Source organism: Galleria mellonella, unplaced genomic scaffold, assembly GCF_026898425.1.
Source record: "Galleria mellonella isolate WM207_F2 unplaced genomic scaffold, CSIRO_AGI_GalMel_v1 utg65, whole genome shotgun sequence".
In the NCBI taxonomy this organism is placed as follows: domain Eukaryota; kingdom Metazoa; phylum Arthropoda; class Insecta; order Lepidoptera; family Pyralidae; genus Galleria; species Galleria mellonella.
The window spans coordinates 12,942,560-12,962,357 of NW_026442138.1; the positions used below are offsets into that span (position 1 = coordinate 12,942,560).

Genomic DNA, 19,798 nt, shown 5'->3' on the forward strand with positions numbered 1-19,798 from the left:
AACACCTGAGTCCTCAGGAATGGCGACGCATGGGGGATATCATGGGCGAAAGAGTATACTCTGTTATGTCCATGGTACTGCTCATGTCTATAGGCGGCGGTTACCACTTTCCATCAGGTGGACCGTCAGCTTGTTTGCCATTCTAAGTTGTATAAAAAAAAACACATTCGAAAATAGATATCCGACCGATATGGGCGATATCGAAATGGGTGATCACCTTTTATCCGTCATCGATGTACAGAGGAATCCAATATATAGATATTGGATCAGTATCCATATTACCCATTCCTACTGCGCACTCTAGTAAATTATGATTTATAAGAGATGGAAATTGTCCTACATTAAATAGTGTCCATTTACTGAGAGTTATGTATATATATATATATACTTTTAATTTTGCCAGTATATATATATATATATATATATATATATATATATATATATATATATATATATATATATATATATATATATATATATATATATATATATATATATATATATATATATATATACTGGCAAAATTATTATGGCCTCCCCCATAAAAGATTTTTGCCAGTATTTGCCACTGTTGGTAGACGGATTGGCAACCGCAATTAGGTTTAGGTAGTCTTTTAAGAGACACGCTGCTGTTCTTCCCTCAGCCAGTAAGTTTCCTTAGTTCTTACGACACCCACGGTAAAGAAAGGGGTGATTCTATGCCGGGGCATATGATAAACTTACTTGATTACTGATAAAGCATTTGAAACAAGAACTATAGTAGAAACAAACGAAGTAATTACTAAAAGGTGCGAAGCATAGATTAAAGATAGTTCCAATGTGTTCCTTTCTCTTTCTACGACGCAAACTACGAAGTCTGGCAATATAGTAGAGGACAAATAATAATCTGTATTGTTATTTTAATATCTGTCTCTAACAAAGGAGTGTTAACTCCGACCAAGCATTATAGCAACATGATCTTAGATTCTCTGCCGATAAGTGAGAAAGTTCCACATGCATATCTATTTCGAAAATTAAATTACTTTAGATTTTTATTATTGTCCTCTACATATATCTTCCGACCCTTTCTCAAGCTAACAGGTGAAATCTCTACTCATGACAGTTGTGCTCAAAATACTAAAGTGTCACAGCTACTATCCTTAATCTGTGCACTAAAGGCTCAGACCATAGATTAAGAATAGCTCCTTTCTGTGCTGCAAATCAAGTTAATCTCTCACTTCAAACAGAAATCCTTATTCAGAAATATTATTAAAAGGTACATTTCAAACCTTCTTCTTCTTAGGGAAACAAAAATAAAAAAGGCATTTGTCAAATAGTACAAATGTCAAACGAAGTCTGGGGTTTCGCTCAGCTTCCGTGATTAATTGCCAGAGATGTCTTTGCAATAGCGGAACTGTCAAACTAAATAATAAGTAAAATACACCAACCATAGACTTTGTGATGAGCTCTTCCATTTTTGAAATCGCTCCATCAATTCGTTTCAATTAACAGGTGAGTATTTTATACTATCTTTGGCATTATATTTTATTATTATTTAGGTACTACTGATCCGCACTGGCTTCGCACGGTTATAGGTAGAAAGTAAAATAAATTTATATAAAAACTTATTTTGATTATAATATTGTAATTTTCATGTCGTTTTATGGGTGAATGAAATTAAGAAATCAGTCGAGTATTTTTTGTTTGATGTGTTACGGTGGCAGTTAACTAGTATGCCTCATGAAAGGACAAAGAATTATGCTTTTAAATATTCATACCTTGAACAGCAGGAAACTCTTCAAGAGTTGGTTAAATAAGCAGATTTAACAGTAGATGCCAATCAGTTTATAAAGTCCAAACAATTCACACGGTATACGTAAACAAACATACAATATCACTCACATTTGAAACCGCACAATATTTATAACGTCTGCCAATAATCAATTTCGTAATTAATGACAGTCAATGACAATTGCTAGGCAACACTCGCTATAGCTGTCACACCGCATCACAGTCTTAGAGTAACTAAAAATTCAAACAGTAGGTAATCTGGTTTAACGTCCCCATTGCTAGCAATATAACCTATATTCACGTCGACCATCACTTGGTTCCCCCTGGAAACCATCGCGATTAATTCCTAATAAATTCCTCGCAATAGGCTTACTAATCGGGCTTCATCCTCACCTATCACCCTTTACTGGTACCCCTATAGCACAGGCGGACTTACCATTCCATTTTCACGATGTTAAAAAGTATGCTGCGTTAGGTGATATTTTTGTCCGAAGCTTGGTAACAGGGTTGTAACAAGTCTATGGCATGGTGGAACTATGGCCCTATAGTTGTGGCCATAGTGATGTTTTTACTGATGGGAACGTACTTCGAAAGGAGAATTGAAGCCACTATTAGACGCCACAGTAAGTTTATTATTTGCATATTTAAGTAGTAAGTAATCTTAACATGTAGTTTTTTAAGTTGGACGTTTAAAATTAAGCACAAATTATATCATTATTCATTCTTGTAATTGTTTGTATCTACGATAAGTTTACTATTGTAATCCTTTGGAGCAAATAGTAAAGAGTCTGTCTATTTTATTCTCAAAACAAATTTTTTATCATCCTTTTATATAACTTATACATAATAGTATAAATAGTAAAATAATCTTTAGATTTCAATAATATATAATTTATCTAAATTCCATTCATGTTTTTCGCAGTCGATCGACGGCGAACCTCTCTAACATCTGAAGAGCCTTCCACTCCCACTACAAGAAACCTTCAAGCTGATAATGAAAGAGTCCATAGTAAGATCCTTACTTTCTTTTAACGATATGTTAACATCCCACTCCTGGACTAAAAACTTTCTTTAAAATAGAATATAACGTATTACAGTCTATTTCAAAACAGAACTTAATGAAAAGATAATCAAACTTTGTCAAAAAGAAAGGAAAAAAAACATTTATTCAAATAAACTTAAGTTTAAACATTTTTTTTTTCATTACTGCCCATTCAGAACGCAATTACAGCCAAGAAGAACGGGCAAGCCACTCAGCTGTTTTTTTTTTTAAGTTTATTCATAAAAATTGTGTATTGTATATGTATGTATGTATTGTATGGTATATACGCAAGAATCTTCAATTGTTTCTTAAAAACAGCGATCTCAATAATCTTAACACTAGACACAAATATAAACCTGCAGTTGCGAAGCATCGTTTAGAAAAAGTTAATAGGGTTTTTATGGGAATGGATATTAAATGTTATAATAAGATACCGAAGGATATTTGGGATCTACATACATACATACATATCTGTCACGCCTGTCTCCCTTGGGATCTACCTTTTAATAAATTCAAAACTATTATTAAAAAACATTTGTTGAACAAAGCCTATTACACACTAAACGATTACTTGAATGACAAAAGTGCATGGTGTTAGTCCATCATGCATGGGCTTTTAACGACCATATAATTAAGACATAGTACATTTAGAACAATACACATAACGTAAACAGAAATTTAAAAGAGTAACTGTTGAGTTTCTTGCGGGCTCTTCTCAACAGATAACAAATTTTCGAACCTGCAGTAGATTTAAAAAAAATGACGGTTTAAAAGTGCTCGTAAACAAGTCTATTTAAATAAAGATGATTTAAATTTGAATTTGTGTGAATACAACGTATTAAGAAGATAAGAAATTATCTCTGAAACACTCTCCAAATAACTACAAATAACACTCTCAAAAATTTGTAACGAATTGATAAATGCAATCGATTTATTTTCCACTAGCTGGCCCGTCCGACGTCATTCTGTCAAAACCTGTCGGTTTGTGTATGGACATACACGCAAATCAGTTTGTGCGATAAAAAAATGGAATTTTTAGGCAATTTCACATTTTTTTCTCTTTATAAGAGCTTAACGAATATTTGGAAAATAATTAAATTGTACAAAAAAAACCGACTTTAATTTTGGTAAAACTAGTTATTTTGATTTGAAAACCAAACTACTGGACCGATTTTGATAAAATTTCTAAGAGGCCGATCTCCTTTCATATAAAAAAATAATTTTCCAAATTGATTTACAACTGACGGAGTTATGAGGTAATAAACAAAAAGCAACGCAGCCGAATTGAGAATCCCCATCTTTTTGAAGTCGGTTCTTCTTCTTGAAATTAAAAAAAAATTAACAATTCATTTTTATTTGTATTGAATTTTACTACGATTGAACTTAAGCCCACTGTTTTATTCAAGTTAATCGTTTGTTTACATTTTAATTAATGAAATTAAATTAAACAAAACGAAATTAATTTATTCGCGTTCAGCCAGCGAGATGGATTACAATAACCTAGCCACGTGGACTTATTTTTGGCAGCTATGTAATTAGCCTTCTAAATACGTAGGCACGCAAATAGTAATATAAAAATTAAAATGAATTTAAATTAAGAAAATCAAATATTAAATAACAATATAATCAATATATCATGTGTCCAATAAATTTAAATTAATTTTTAATGTTTATAATCATAAAAATAAATGTTTCATGAATTAATAATGATCAAAATACTATTAATTGGGGTAAGGGATTTTTTTTTAGTACAACACGGGGCAAACGAGCGTGCGGCTCACCTGATGGTAAGTCACTACCGCCGCTCATGATCACCCACAACACTAACTCAACTCTCTTCTTGAAGATGTACTCTTTATATAATATATAATAATATACTCTTTTCTTGAAGGTTATGTTGTCGTATCGATTCGGAAATACTGCTGCTGGAAGTTGGATTATTTGGATTATTAGTAATGCAGACTACCAGTCCCATTGCTAGCAACATAGGGTATGTTGCTAGCAATGGGACTGGTAATCTAACTCTTGTCTAACCGGTAGATAACTCTTCTTCCCCCCCCCCCCCCGCCTCCCTTTTGACACTTTAACTGCTTAAACAAATACGGAATTTGCTACTTAAACAAGTACAAAATATGTACCTTTCATGATGTTCGGTCGAGCCATTAAGGCGCTAAGAGGTAACAAACAAACTCACTACCAGAATTATAATATTATTATATAAAATTTTGTTTCATATCTCTTAGTTTTTAACACTTATTTCTTATTTGTTACAGGAATAATATAGAATCGTAAAAATCAAAACACGGCCATGTTTAATTTATTGTAACCGATATGACAATTTCGTTCGTCATAAATATTAGAATATTATAGTTACATTGTTTCATTTTGATGTACATTTTATAAATATATTGTAGCTTTTTTTTATTTTTTATTATAAATACGAAGTTTTTTGACAGTCATTTTATCTATTCATATTTTTTTTGTTTTAAACTTAACTTATATTTGATCAATCTGTAAGTATATCCTTTCAGATAAAAGTACGGAGTTCTCATAACTCCATCCGTAATAAACATAAAAAAAATACAACCAAATTGAGACTTCTTTTTAGTCGATTGAATGAAAACAATACATCTACGTTATCGTAATTTCACAAAATTAGTGTGGACTTTACTAACAATTAAAAAACACACACCTTTCGATTCAAAAATAATCATTAAACTCAATTGACATATAATGTGATCAATTCACAGTGATATCTAAATTTAGAAAACGAATTTTTATTATATAATCTTTATTGTACTACAATATACAGTAATAATAATTTAAAACAATGTAAGCAAAGGTGAACTTATCTTTAAAAGATATCTCTTCAAGTCAGCGGGTCGTGTATGGGTTGTTCTGGCTTGTACTGGATATATTCATTGCCTGGTTCCTCGTAACACAGAGTCTGATCTTCAAGCTAGGATAGCTTGAATATTATACCAATCGTCTGATCTTTAAGCTAGGATAGCTTGAATATTATACCAATCGTCTGATCTTTAAGCTAGGATAACTTAAATATTATACTAATCGTCTGATCTTCAAACTAGGATAGCTTGACTATTATACAAATCGTCTGATCTTCAAACTAGGAGAGCTTGAATATTACACCAATTGTCTGATCTTCAAGCTAGGATAGCTCGAGTATTATACCAATTGTCTGATCTTCAAGCTAGGATAGCTCGAGTATTATACCAATTGTCTGATCTTCAAGTTAGGATAGCTTAAATATTATACCAATCGTCTGATCTTCAAGCTAGGATAGCTTAAATATTATACCAATCATCTGATCTTCAAACTAGGATAGCTTGACTATTATACCAATCGTCTGATCTTCAAGCTAGGATAGCTTGAATATTACACCAATCGTCTACGTATATTAACCCTATACTGTAGTCTCTAGGGAAAACCTCGGAAGGGAGCTCATCTCACAGTCTGAGTGTTCACGGGAGAAAATTCCTTTGAAACCACACTGTACTTGTATGTGACCATTTAGGTTCAAGCAAGGTGTGCAGATGAATTCCCTGTCCATAGCGAGCGATAAAAGGTGGCTGTGGGCATCGTTTCAAATAATTCCTTAAATCACAAAATAAATTCCATATTCAAATTGCACCCATACGAAACTGGGGCTGATTTCTAGTACGTAATATATTAATAGTTATTAAACTGAAACTTCATATATAAATCATTACTTCAAATTGAGAACTCACACGAGACAACTAATTCAGGAACTAGGGTAACTGTTTAAAGGAATTCCGAAAGTTTGCCCCCAAGTTAGGCCCTAAGGGATGAAGTCTTAACCTTTGTTCGCGGAAAGGAGCCACGTTTAAGGTCATATTACTTTTTTGAGCACAAAATGTAAAGTTGTGTCTCTGCAATTCGTTGAGAGGCTGGTATAATTTTGATCGAAATATAAATATTTAGGTATTGCTCTTTTAGAATAACTTTTGTCTCAAATTTCTCTTTCGATACTGTTTCCTCTAACTTTTCTCACGTATAGTATATAAAGTATATACGATTGAAAAATTATGATAAACTACGTATGTTACGTAAAATGGGACAGATAAAAGAAACACTAGGTGTTATGTCGTATAGGGAGGTCAAGGATATGGCCTGGGATAAATCTGGCTAGAAGAAGATGCATGAATTAGTTGCACCGACAAGAGGAAACTCTTAAATGAAAAGAGAGAGAGAGTCACGTAAACTTCATATATTTTTAAAACGTATAGAGAAAATGTATCAAAAAATGTATATTTATATCAAATTATAAAAATATATAAAAAAGTCAGCTGACCAAGTGGCTAGCAACAATATCCTATGTGTTAAGTTATAATGTACCCATGTACCAATTTTCATTCAAATTCGATTATCCGTTTAAACGTGATTAAGTATCGAACATACAAACTTTCGCATTTATAATATTAGTAGAAGTTTGCTTGTTGTTTACGCACTTTAGTTTACAAACATAATTATGCACTGATGTATAGTTACAGATAGAATTATTACTTAGGTATAGCTTTTTTAACAAGTTTGGACTTGAGTCTTTTTATTTATAATTTTTTATCTTTACTTATAAATTCAATTGATCAAAAATTTATACAAGTAAATTTTGTGACATGGTCGAATGCCTTGAATAAATCTTCTTTTTTTTTATACCACTGAGGTGGCAAACAAGCATACGGCCCACCTGATGGCAAGTGGTTACCGTAGCCTATGAACACCTGCAATACCAGAGCTATTACGCGTGCGTTGCCGACCCTGAAGAAACCTCTTTACCCCCCTTTTGAAGAACCCCATGCTGTAGTCTCTTGGGAAAACCTCGGCAGGGACCTCATTCCACAACCTGAGTGTTCGTGGGAGGAAACATCTCTGAAACCGCGCAGTACGCGACCATTGAGGCTATAGGACATGAGGATGAACTTCCTGTCGATGGCGAGCCGTACGATGGTAGAAAGTGGCTGTGGGCATCATATTGAACAATTCCTCTGAGCACAATCCATTGTACAGGCGGTAGAACACGCAGAGTGAGGCAAAATCTCTCCTAAGATTTAAGGGTTCGATACCGCCTGTGAGCCTGGGATCATTGACAATTCTCATAGCTCGCCGTTGCAACGAGTCGAAAGGTTAAAGTTAAGTTCTTCGCTTAAAACTCCAAGCAAATGGCAAATCCCATAATGGATTTCTCTATGTTGAAAAAATTTAAGAACGTAGTAATGTTACCAAAAAGAATCAGATTTATAAAAATTCATGCAATACTAGTATATACACGTGACTTCGTTCCACGTGACTGGGATAAAATGTCTATATCCTATAATTTATGCCTAATGTATAATAAAGTGTTACGAGCTGCTAGGCCGTGTAGGTCGCGGCATAGAATAGTTCACCCCTACCTTTCCTATGGGTTTTATAAGAGGTGACTAAGAGAGGGCGAGGGATGAACAGCAGCGTCCCTCTTAAAACATCTCTAAAGGCCTAACTGCGGTTGCCAACTCATCTGCCAAGCTACTACTGGCAACACTCCCCTTATGGGGAATGCTTATATCCAGCAGTGGACAGTTAACGGCTGAAATAATAATTAGTATTATTGTGTTTTGCCATGTGGTCCCGATATAGAATAGGCCACCTCTTCGTTTCCCGTAGGAACTTCTGCAGTTTAGTTTCAGCTTCTCAAAGGTTGACTACAAAAGATTCCTCTATGGGATAAATCCGCCATTGTATGTTTTTGTTTTTTTTTTTAATATATACAATTTAAAATATGTACAATATTTACAATACAATCACGTGTATACCAAATTTGCAGATTATTCGGGCATCCCGCGATTTCCGCGTGCAATATCTACTAGTTTAATTTTACGCATCCCACGATTTCGACGTGCTCGCATTTTTTATGTTTATTGACGTTGTTGTCCCACCATTTTTGTTTTGATAGATTGATATTGTTTCTCAGAATCTCGCTAGATGGCTAAATACTCATACTGCTATTTGAAAATGAAGCGAAAAAAAATACGCGATCAGAGGGTTAAGTCACCAAGACGTAACAAACAAACTCCCATTCTTCTAAAGATTATACATATTTCAGTGATGACATCGGACACGTGCGCCGACGGCGTGCGACCATCACGCCGCCTGGCGGCCGCCGACAGCAGGCATGTATTATCCGCACAACGGCCGCTGTGATCGCGTAATTTCCCAGGTGGCCGCGTCTTCGTGCCTCGTTTGAAATGACTGCCAAAATATTTTTGAAGTGAAAACTTCTTGTTGCATTTTTTAAGATGAGAAAAAACCATTGAACTCAATTTTTACTTTAATATAACTACCGGTTTAAATTACATGCAATTAGATCGAGGAAGCTCAACTAGTTTCGGGATCAATTCTAAATCATTAATCATGAGCAGCTTTGACGCGAGCGCGAACATGACTGCGCATTGCGGCTCTAACAATACTTTTCATTGTATAATAATATTCTTGATTTATTACAGATATCTAAACTATAATCCATTTTTGTTAGTAACAAATATCAGAACTATAATCCATTTTTGTTAGTAACAATTGACCTGAAGTATGTTAGTAAAAAACAAAATAAATCATTTTATGGTCCCTATTATAATTTTACCCACAATGAGAGTCGGGCTATCGTACTTATTACACGATCCCCTCAGAATGCTATCACTGCTGCCGCGTAGTTGGTACACCAACTAAAGACTATATTTACGAGCAGATAAAATACTTTTTAACTATTTCAGGTTATAAGTAGAAATTAAAAATTGTTAATTATTATTCTCCACATGTGAAAGACCAGATAAGTAATAAGGAGATTTTGTACAACAAAAAAAATACCGACTTCACTTGTAACAAAACTGGTTTTTGAATTTTTGAATTTGAAGTTTAACCAGCTGAATCAGTTATGATGAAATTATATGAAAGTCATATTTTTTCAGTTAAAAAAGGCATTTTCCAAATCGATTTATAAATGACGGAGTTCTGAGGTAACATAAAAAAATGCAATGTTGTTGAAAAATTTCTCCGTTTTTATGAATGGTAAGAAATGATTATAATAATGTTGTTATTTTAATCGGAAATCTTATACTTCTCCAATAAATTAATGGTTATTGTAGACACTTGGTGTACTTTTGTACATTTTTTTGTATATTTATTAGAAAAACATTTGTACTCAATAAAAAATAATAATATTAACTTATGCGATATATATATATATATATATATATATATATATATATATATATATATATATATATATATATATATATATATATATATATATATATCAATGACCATAAGATTAATACATGAACACTAACTTGCACATTATTTATTAGGTAGACAATAGGTTACTACCTATTATCTGCCTAACAACGAATGCTAACACTTTTGACGGGAGCAGAAAGGCTTTAAATCACTCTATAATGACTCCGATATTCCGAGATATTCTATTATTCATGTCACTCACTAATATTTTGAAAACAGTTGGACCGATCTGAATGTCTAACCCTAACACGGGTTTGTCTCTCTCACCCCCGGACACGACGAAACACTTTATTTACTAAATATGGCAAATGCGAAAAGCGACTTAACTAAATAAATCTGTATGTAGGCAAGTGCACTAGCTCGTGTAAAGTCACTCGCGACCTATCTTTACCCTACAATGGGCAGGTTAGACGATGGATTTTATTATTCAACAAAACCGAACCGAACCGGGCCCGTCCTTATGATAACATTTTTACCAAACATATGTATATCTGTAGCTATGTTTGAATTTATCAAGCGACTCCAAAAGGAACAAATACTCAATTTGTCTATTATATTTTATTAAGTAACCTTTACACCCGACTTCGTCCACGTTTACACTTTTTTTTCAAATGCGATGAAGATGGAATAGTACAATAAATTGTTTTAACGGTATACAAAGGCGATGTATCAGTGGAAGAATTTTTTTATGCAAATTAGAATGGCAAACAAGCTAACGGCCCACCTGATGGAAAGTGGTAACCGTCGCCTATAGACATATGCAATACCATGGACATTACAGAGTAAACTGTTTCGCCCATGATACCCCCCATGCGTTACCATTCCTGAGGACTCAGGTGTTACTCCCTTGTACCCAGTAAATTCACTGTCATATCCCACCGTTCAAACCGAAACACAGCCATGCAAACACAACTGCTTCACGGTTGAAACACGAATGGGACAGTGGCAGCCAAGCGAACAACATTTGTACAAAGTCCCCCTCTGGTGGCGGTACCAATTGTACCTAAATATCAAATTAAATTAATTTTCATAAGTAATCATGAAAACAAATAGAACTAAAATTGATAAATCATTTAATAACAACGTAATAATATATCTGTGATAATTTAGACAAAGCTCCAGGCGAGCGTATTGTTTCATTAATTCGTTTTCGTATTTAATCATTATTTGTTATTATAAAATGTACTAATATATTGTTAGAGATAAATATTACATTTCAATAAAATTCGTCGTCATTATGTCCAAATACATTGTCATTGATGGATAGGCTAATTGGTGTAACCGCAAAACTCCTGCTAATACCGTAAATGCTACAATTTGTAAAGATATTTGTATGCTTCTTACACGATCACGCTTAAATGGCTAAACAGATTTGAATAAAATTTGCTGCACGAGTAGGTTATATTCCAATTTAATAACTAGGGGGAGACTTTGTACAAAAGTCATTTACTTTTGCATCTCTGTCCATGTTCACGGTGTTTCCACCGTGAAACAGTCGTGTTTGCATGGCTGTGTTTCGGTTCGAAAGGTAGGACATGGCAGTGAATTCACAGGGTACAGATGAATCATGGGTGAAACAGTATACTCTGTTATGTCCATGGTACTGCTCATGTCTGTAGGCGTATAAACGACTTTTGTACAAAGTTTCCCTCTAGTATTGCCATTGCCTCTGGGAATGCTATTCCATTATCATCAATTAAAACAAATTACTAGCGAAAAAAGAATAATCCTTCAACTTTTTTTTTTACAATGTTTTTCAGTAGCATTTATTTACTTTTATACTTACCGCAATATATGAAAGCGTAAAAGTGGTATGTACATTGGAATGTCATGTTACCTATCAAATCGTTCACGTTACATCAAAACAGCAACTTTATACCCTATTCGCTAATGAGCTTTGTAAATTCATGAGAGGGTGCACGGATGCCATGAAAAAATTCATATAACGTCACTGTGGAAACTGAATATTAAAATTGTTGGCCTTTTAATGGAATAATACGGGTTTCATTCTCGATTCAATATTGTCTTTAGAAAGTAATTTATTGTTTAGGTCAGCTATGCAGTACAGGCCACATATATTATTTATAATTTTTATATTATTATTTACCAAATTCGAAATTGACACGCTCTATTGTTTCCTTTTAGCTTTCCTTCACGGCCCTAGTCTTCTAAATTCCTTTCGTCAATATACATATATTTCCAATTTGCATTCCTGGTCTTCTTTGTCGCCCACAATAGCTTTATAGTCTAATGATTACTACCTCAACTCATAAACCCCAATGGTCACGAGTTCGAATTCCCAAAAATGATGTTAATACTAAAAGACAGTCTGAGGATGAGTAATTAATACTCGTAGGCTCAAAGTTCTCAGATTATTTTTTCGATTTTTATTCAAACGTCAAATGTTTTTTCTTCAAATCGATACAATTTACATCATTTTTTAACATTCTTCAAAAAATCACAAACTTGAGTCGATTTTCATTACTTTTTGCCATGTCACACGCCACCATAAATTAAAAGAGAAAAACTGTTGCCAAAAATTGGGGAAAAAAAATATCTAATCTAGCAACACTGCATAAGCTAGATTTTATTTTAGCTCAAGATATGGGTTTTTTTATAAATAATAATATAATAATAACACCACCTGTACTATTGCGATAAGTGCGATGAGGATGAAGTCAGTTTACTTAACCCGTCTTAATGAAGTTATCACAGCAATTAACCAAGATTCAGATATTTTATTTTGCATGTAAGCAAGTTACATAACTCAGCTTTAATAAATACGTATATATACAATATATACTGTCAATTAAACATTAAATATTTTTGGCTTTGTCATGGACTCGTTAATGTGATAAAAAAATTACTTCCGAAAATTTATTTTAATGTTCTTTTAAACTTCAAAAATAGCATTTCTGTTATTTCTTTTAGTAACCGTTTGTACATCATCATATTCAATAGTTTTCGGTTCCCTGTTTTACGGATTTTGCTAGCTTTTTGCGTGGTTAAACAAGTTTATCTTTACTTCTTGTGTTACAGTTGTATATCTAGATTTTTTCCTTTTTTTCATGTCGTTTTCCAGGGAAAACCTCCTGAAGGGCAATCTAACTAGTAACTACATTACAAACAATTAGTGTTATTAAAATTCAAAGCGAAATCATTAAACAACATGATTTATTTGACCTTACACTGATGAGGTAATTAAATTTAATAGGATTATGTACAACCGCAACGTTGGGCGACCTTTTGGGCTCTGATCGTTGTCCCCAAGGCGGTTGGTTTGTTGTATAGTTTCTCATGACCTCAGGCCATCTTTACACTATCAGATGAAATTCACTCGAGAACAGGGTTGCCAGTGTATCAGTTATCTACATTACAAGAGAGGAATTGTTCGTAAAGAAGCGCTCAGTCCTTCCTAATATGTAATCAGACTGAAGAGAGAAGGTACTTTTAGTAATATAGAATACCAGTTTCATTGCTAGCCATACGCCTATCGGGGGGACGGGATAGGTATTCTTTTTTTGTTTATGCAACTTATAATGGCAAACAAGCTGACAGTCTACTTGATGGAAAGTGGTAACCGTCGCCTATAGACATGAGCAGTATCACGGACATAACAGAGTATACTGTTTCGCCCATGATACCCCCATACGTTGCCATTCCTGAGGACTCAGGTATAATTCCTCTGTACCATGTAAATTCACTACCATATCCCACCCTTCATACAGAAACACAGCCATGCAATCAATTGCTTCACAGTAGAAACACGAATGGGACAGAGGTGTCCAAGCAAACGACTTTTGTACAAAATCTCCCTCTGGAAGATGATGAAGTCTACTACCGTAGTTTCCAGATGAAGCCATATGGAGGTCCACCAAATAAAGCATATATTGCTAGCAATGGGGTGGTTTTTTAATGGATGATAATGGAATAGTAAGTAACTCTGCCTGCGCTATCGGTATACACTGGCGAGGCACCAGTGAGAGATGATTATGTGACTATGAAAAAAGGTCAGTTAGCTCATCATGACGAATTCTACTAGAATTAACCACGATGGTTTCCAGGGGGAACCGCGTGAAGGTCAACCTGATAAAGTGTATTGCTGACAATGGGTCAATTAGACCCTATTACTAACAATCTCTTTCCCCCCAATTGCAATGGGGCAATTTTTTTTTAATGGATGATAATGGAATAGTAACTCTGCCTGCGCACGGTATACACAGGCAGAGCACCAGTAAGGATGAAAAGGCAGATAACTGATCAGCCTTTTCATTCTCACTTATCATCCTTACTTGAATTTGTTGATTTCCAGGTGTATTCATCACGATGGGCTAACTAGCTCATTCATATATGTATTAATTTATTTATTTTTAGATCATTTTTTTTTCAAATTGGTTTACAACTGACTAAGTTATGAGGTAACATACATAGAAAATAAAACAAACGAACAGAAACCCTCTTTTTTTAAGTCGGTTGAAAATAGGCGTAGACAACGCAAATAGGGCGAACGTAATGCGAGAGTCAACAGTCCCTCTTATATTTTAATTCTATTAAGTGTTCTCCAAATTCGCCATTAAACGCAACTATTCATGCAACAGGATGCTAAGCGATTTGCAATCATAATAACTACGCTAGAAGGATCAATGTAATCAGACTGATTTTAAATTATCTTGGTTCACCGAGCAGGTTATTTGGATGGTCCTAAACAAACGTTAGTCACTTCCTTTAGACGTATTTAACATGTTGCCAATAAAAAAGTTGTTTGGAATGCTTAATGGAATTCTTGTTTTCTTTCCTTCGTAGCGGGGTAGTGTGATATAAAATGGCCACTTTGGTGGTTTCATGTTCCTGAAGCGATTCATCCTTGCATATTTTGAGCTACTTGTATTTAATACCTGATTCTTGAGTATATCTAGGATATAGTTTACCTGTCTACCAAATCTCCTTCCAATCTGTTTAGCAGATGGAAAAGGGATTGATAGTAATGGGGTCTAACCGCCCCATTGTGGGGGGAAAGGATCGTTAGTAATGCGGGCTACCAGTTCCATTGCTAGCAATATACCCTGTCAGGTCGACCTCCACGCGGTTCCCCCTGAAAACCATCGTGCTGAGTTCCATGTGTATTCAACACGATGGGCTGACTGACCTGCCTTTTTTCATTATTCACCTATCACCCCTCACTGGCGCCCCGCCAACGTATACCGTTAGGGCAGGCGGGGTTAATCATCCATTCATTAATCATCCATTAAAAAAAACCGCCCCATTGTGGGGGGATAGGATTGATAGTAATGGGGAGGTTAGTTTCCATTGCTATTAATCATCAGGTCAACAACGACAACAACATCAGTCAGACAACTTTTCATTCTTTTGTCAGGTCTACCTCCACGAAGTCCCCTTAGAAATCGTCATGCTAAATCCAGGTATATTCATTACAATAGACTGACTTGCTTATTCAATCTCACCTGTCATACCTCATTGGCGCCCCGCCAACGTATATCGTTAGTCGCAGGCTTACCATTCCAATATCATACATGAAAAAAACAATACACATGATGAAAAATACTTAATATGATATGATAAATGATAAAAAAAAACTCCGCCTGCATCATTGATTTTCACCATAGATTACCAGAGAAGAATGATAGGTGAGGATTTTGTTTATGTAACTTTTTTTATGCAACTTAGAATGGCAAACAAGTTGACGGCCCACCTGATGGAAAGTGGTAACCGTCGCCTATAGGCATGAGCAGTATCACGGACATAACAGAGTATACGTTGCCCTTCCTGAGGACTCAGGTGTTATTCTTCTGTACCCTGTAAATTCACTGCCATATTCCACCCTTCAAACCGAAACACAGCCATGCAAACACAATTGCTTCACGGTAGAAACACGAATGGGACAGAGGAGCCCAAGCAAACGACTTTTGTACAAAGTCTCCCTATGGTAAGATGATGAATTCTACTATTATAGTTTATAGGTGAAGCCGTATGGAGATCCACCAAATAAAGCATATTTATTTATTTATTTATTACATCCACTGGGTGAGCCTTACAGTCTTCCAATACGCTCACCCAGGAAAGCATGAGTACAATAACATACAATAACATACATACAATATTACACAAAAAATATTAAACAAAAAATAATACAAAAATACTCAACTGAAACAAAAAAAAAATCTAAACACAAATACTCTGTGGTCACTCGACGAAACTCCAGCAAGTTGGAGGCAAATACATCCAATTGCGGATACTGGCTCAAAATTATTATTAGCATTGGGGACGGCAGTCCCCGTATATACGAGTATATATAATCCCAGTAAGTAAGTAGACATCCACTGGTTTAAGTAAACAAAGGAAGTACAAGATAGACAGCAATAAGCCTCCATCCTGTTTACTTTGCGTCGAGATTGTTTAGGAGAAACACCTACATATACAAAAACCGTGCAAAATTCGAATTGGACTCACACGCTGACGGTTCCGTACTCATCTTCACTAATATTATAAACTAACTGACGCCCGCGACTTTGTCCTCATGATATTTGTTATTCTTGTTTAGTATGTATCGATGTATATTTATTATTTATTATGTCTGGGAATATTGGACCAAAATTAACAAATGGCGTGTCGTACTCACTCTTTAAGTTAAAATGACTTTACTTAAGTAGCTTGCTTTAGGTTAAAATGACTTTACTTAAGTAGGTTGTGTACTAAGCTATATAAGTTACTATGGTTTTTAACTATCCCACGAGAACGCCCGTCGTACAAGTACATGGCCTGTAAGACTATTTCCACGAGAATTAACCACCATGGTTTCCAAAAGAAACGATACGGTGGTTTCGCGTGAAAATCGACTATATTATACCACATTAATGACAATCGCTTTCCCTCCTGAAAACAGCAGTTTTTTTTTTTATTCTATTTGTTTCACTGAATTTCTTATTTATATTTCTGACGCACACTTGTGTTTATTTGTTGTTACAGACTTGAGCTGCGATTTGATACAGCAGAAGTATGTCGTTTAATGGAATGTGCTTCGCGTAAAGTTAATGTATATAATAAATTACTTATATAATATATATATATATATATATATATATATATATAAATTAGAGGATAAAGTGGTCAGTCGCGATAAAATTATATAACGGCACCTAATTATATAAATAATTAGGTGCCGTTTATTATATTTCTTAAGGTTTTTCACAATGATTCTTGTTAGCGCATCAAAAGAAGCTAGCACACCAGGCTTCCGAGTGATGATTGTCAAATCATAAAAGGGTGTCAATTCCGTGTACTCGGCAAGTTTGTTCGTACACGAGACGAGCTCTGCAGAATATGGGGCAGCTTTGAAGTAAGTGTTCCATAGTTTCCTGAAAACAGCAGTTAGCCAGTCCATCATTAGGAATTCGACAGCAATTAACCATGACGGTTTCCAGGGGAAACCGCGTGGAAGTCGTCCTGATAGGCTATATTGCTAGCAATGGAGCTTTTAAACCACATTAGTAACAATCCCTTTCCCTGTATAATGGAGTGAGTTCCATTTGATTGCCCCGTAAGGGAGGAGACGCGACGATAGATAAATATAAATATTTTTAAACATTTATAAATTATTTTTTAATACACAAAACCTTTTCTTTTTAATTTTAATTATTTATATAAAAGAAAACACTAGGTACAAGAAATAATTCTTATACTTTATAACATTTTTTTCTATGACTTGAATGTAGTCGTATAGCGGTGAACACATTAATATGAACAGTGACATCTAGCGGAGATATAGGCAGTTACAAATCGTCTACTTATAAATTGATACCTACTCTTATCTCATTCTTCTTATTCTATTTGAGACGAATAGATGACGCTGTTAAAAGTTTAACAACTAATAATTAAAAAAAAAATATCGTCCTTGTAATAAATTATGAATGTGATAATTTCCAAAGATGTTTTTTGTTCAATTATAATAAAACACAGAATGAATTTAAATGTAATTTTACACAAATATACCGTGAAGCAGTTGTGTTTGCATGGCTGTGTTTCGGTTTGAAGGGTGGGATATGGCAGTGAATTTACAGGGTACAGAGGACTAACATCTGAATCCTCAGAAATGGCAACGCATAGGGGGTATCATGGGCGAAACAGTGTACTCTGTTATGTCCATGGTACTGCTCATGTCTATAGGCGACGGTTACCACTTTCCATCAGGTGGGCCGTCAGCTTGTTTGCCATTCTAAGTTGTATAAAAAATTAATAATAACACTTATATCTCAGATACACAAGATGTTTATTCTCCTAATTCACGCCGACAGGGGGGAGAAGGGATTGTTAGTAATGAAGATTGGTAATCCCCAATGGCAAGGAGGCGACTAAGAGAGGACGAAGGAAGGGGAGCCACATCACTCTTAAAGTATCACCAAAGCCTAACTACAATTGCCAACTCACCTGCTAAGCATGGCAACTACTGGCAAACCCCTCACAATAAGAAGAAACCTATGATAACCTAACCTTGAATCACTCTATCAAAAAACCGCATCAAAATCCGTTGCGTAGTTTTAAAGATCTAAGCATACATAGGGACAGGGAGACGGGAATCGACTTTGTTTTATACTATGTAGCGATGATGATCATGATGATGATGATGATATCATCATCGTCAAGTGCCCATGCTTGTTTTTTTTTTTATTTCTAAATTCAGCAATTTTTTTTTTATTAAGTATCTAACAAATTGATCGACTCTCTGTAAACAAACGTTATAAATCCGTAACAGCCATAAAAACTGGCCACTAAGCGATAAATTGTTAATAGCCACGATGAGCCCCCGGCGGCCATATTTCTCGGATTATACCGCGTATGCATTCGGTTTGTGAATGGTACAAGTTACAAGCAACGAGATGTTCTTTTTTTATTCATATACATACATATATCTAATATATAAAATTCTCGTGTCACGGTGTTTGTTACCAAAATCCTCCGAAACGGCTTTACCGATTTTCATAAAATTTTGTGTGCATATTCGGTAGGTCTGATAATCGGCCAACATCTATTTTTTATATCCATCACTGATAAGGGTGACCCACCCCTAAAAAATATTTTTTTATTTTTTTGACAAAATTTTTTATTTAAATATGAATTAGCATTGAAAAATACATACAACTTTAAATTTTCATCGTTTTACGATCAACCCCTGTATTTTAATTGCGATTTTTATATTTCGCAATAAGTGGTAAAACAACGTTTACGGGGTCAGCTAGTATATACATAAAAATATTAGCCGTGTGGTTCCCCGGCATAGAATAGGCCACCCCTTCCTTTCCCGTGGATGTCGTAAGAGCCGACTAAAGGAAGGCAAGAGATGGGCAGCAGCGTTTCTCTTAAAACATTTCTAAAGCTTGACTGCGGTTGTCAATCCGCCTACCAAGCGTGGCAACTACTGGCTAAACCCCCCAAGGGGAAGGCTTCTGTTCAGCAGTGGACAGTTAATGGCTGATGATGATATATAAAAACATATATACGCAAATAATACCATGAAGGTTACAATATTGCCAAGGTTTTCCCAAGAGACTACAGCATGGGGTTCTTCAAAAGGAGAGTAAAGAGGTTTCTTCAGGGTCGGCAACGCGCGAGTAATACCCCTGGCATTGCAGGTGTTCATAGGCTACGGTAACTTTTACCATCAGGTGG

At 34.9% G+C, this 19,798-nt stretch overlaps 1 long non-coding RNA gene across 2 annotated transcripts; it reads left to right on the plus strand.

The window, feature by feature from the left end:
- Positions 1 to 1,341: 1,341 nt before the first annotated feature.
- On the plus strand, positions 1,342 to 5,181 carry LOC128201980 (uncharacterized). Of its 2 annotated transcripts, XR_008253543.1 has the most exons (4): positions 1,342 to 1,491; positions 2,265 to 2,393; positions 2,693 to 2,779; positions 5,086 to 5,181. It is a non-coding gene; the product is annotated as an uncharacterized LOC128201980 (long non-coding RNA). The 2 variants fall into 2 exon arrangements; XR_008253542.1 differs by lacking the exon at positions 1,342 to 1,491 and having other exon boundaries at positions 1,989 to 2,393.
- The last annotated feature ends 14,617 nt before the right edge of the window (positions 5,182 to 19,798 follow it).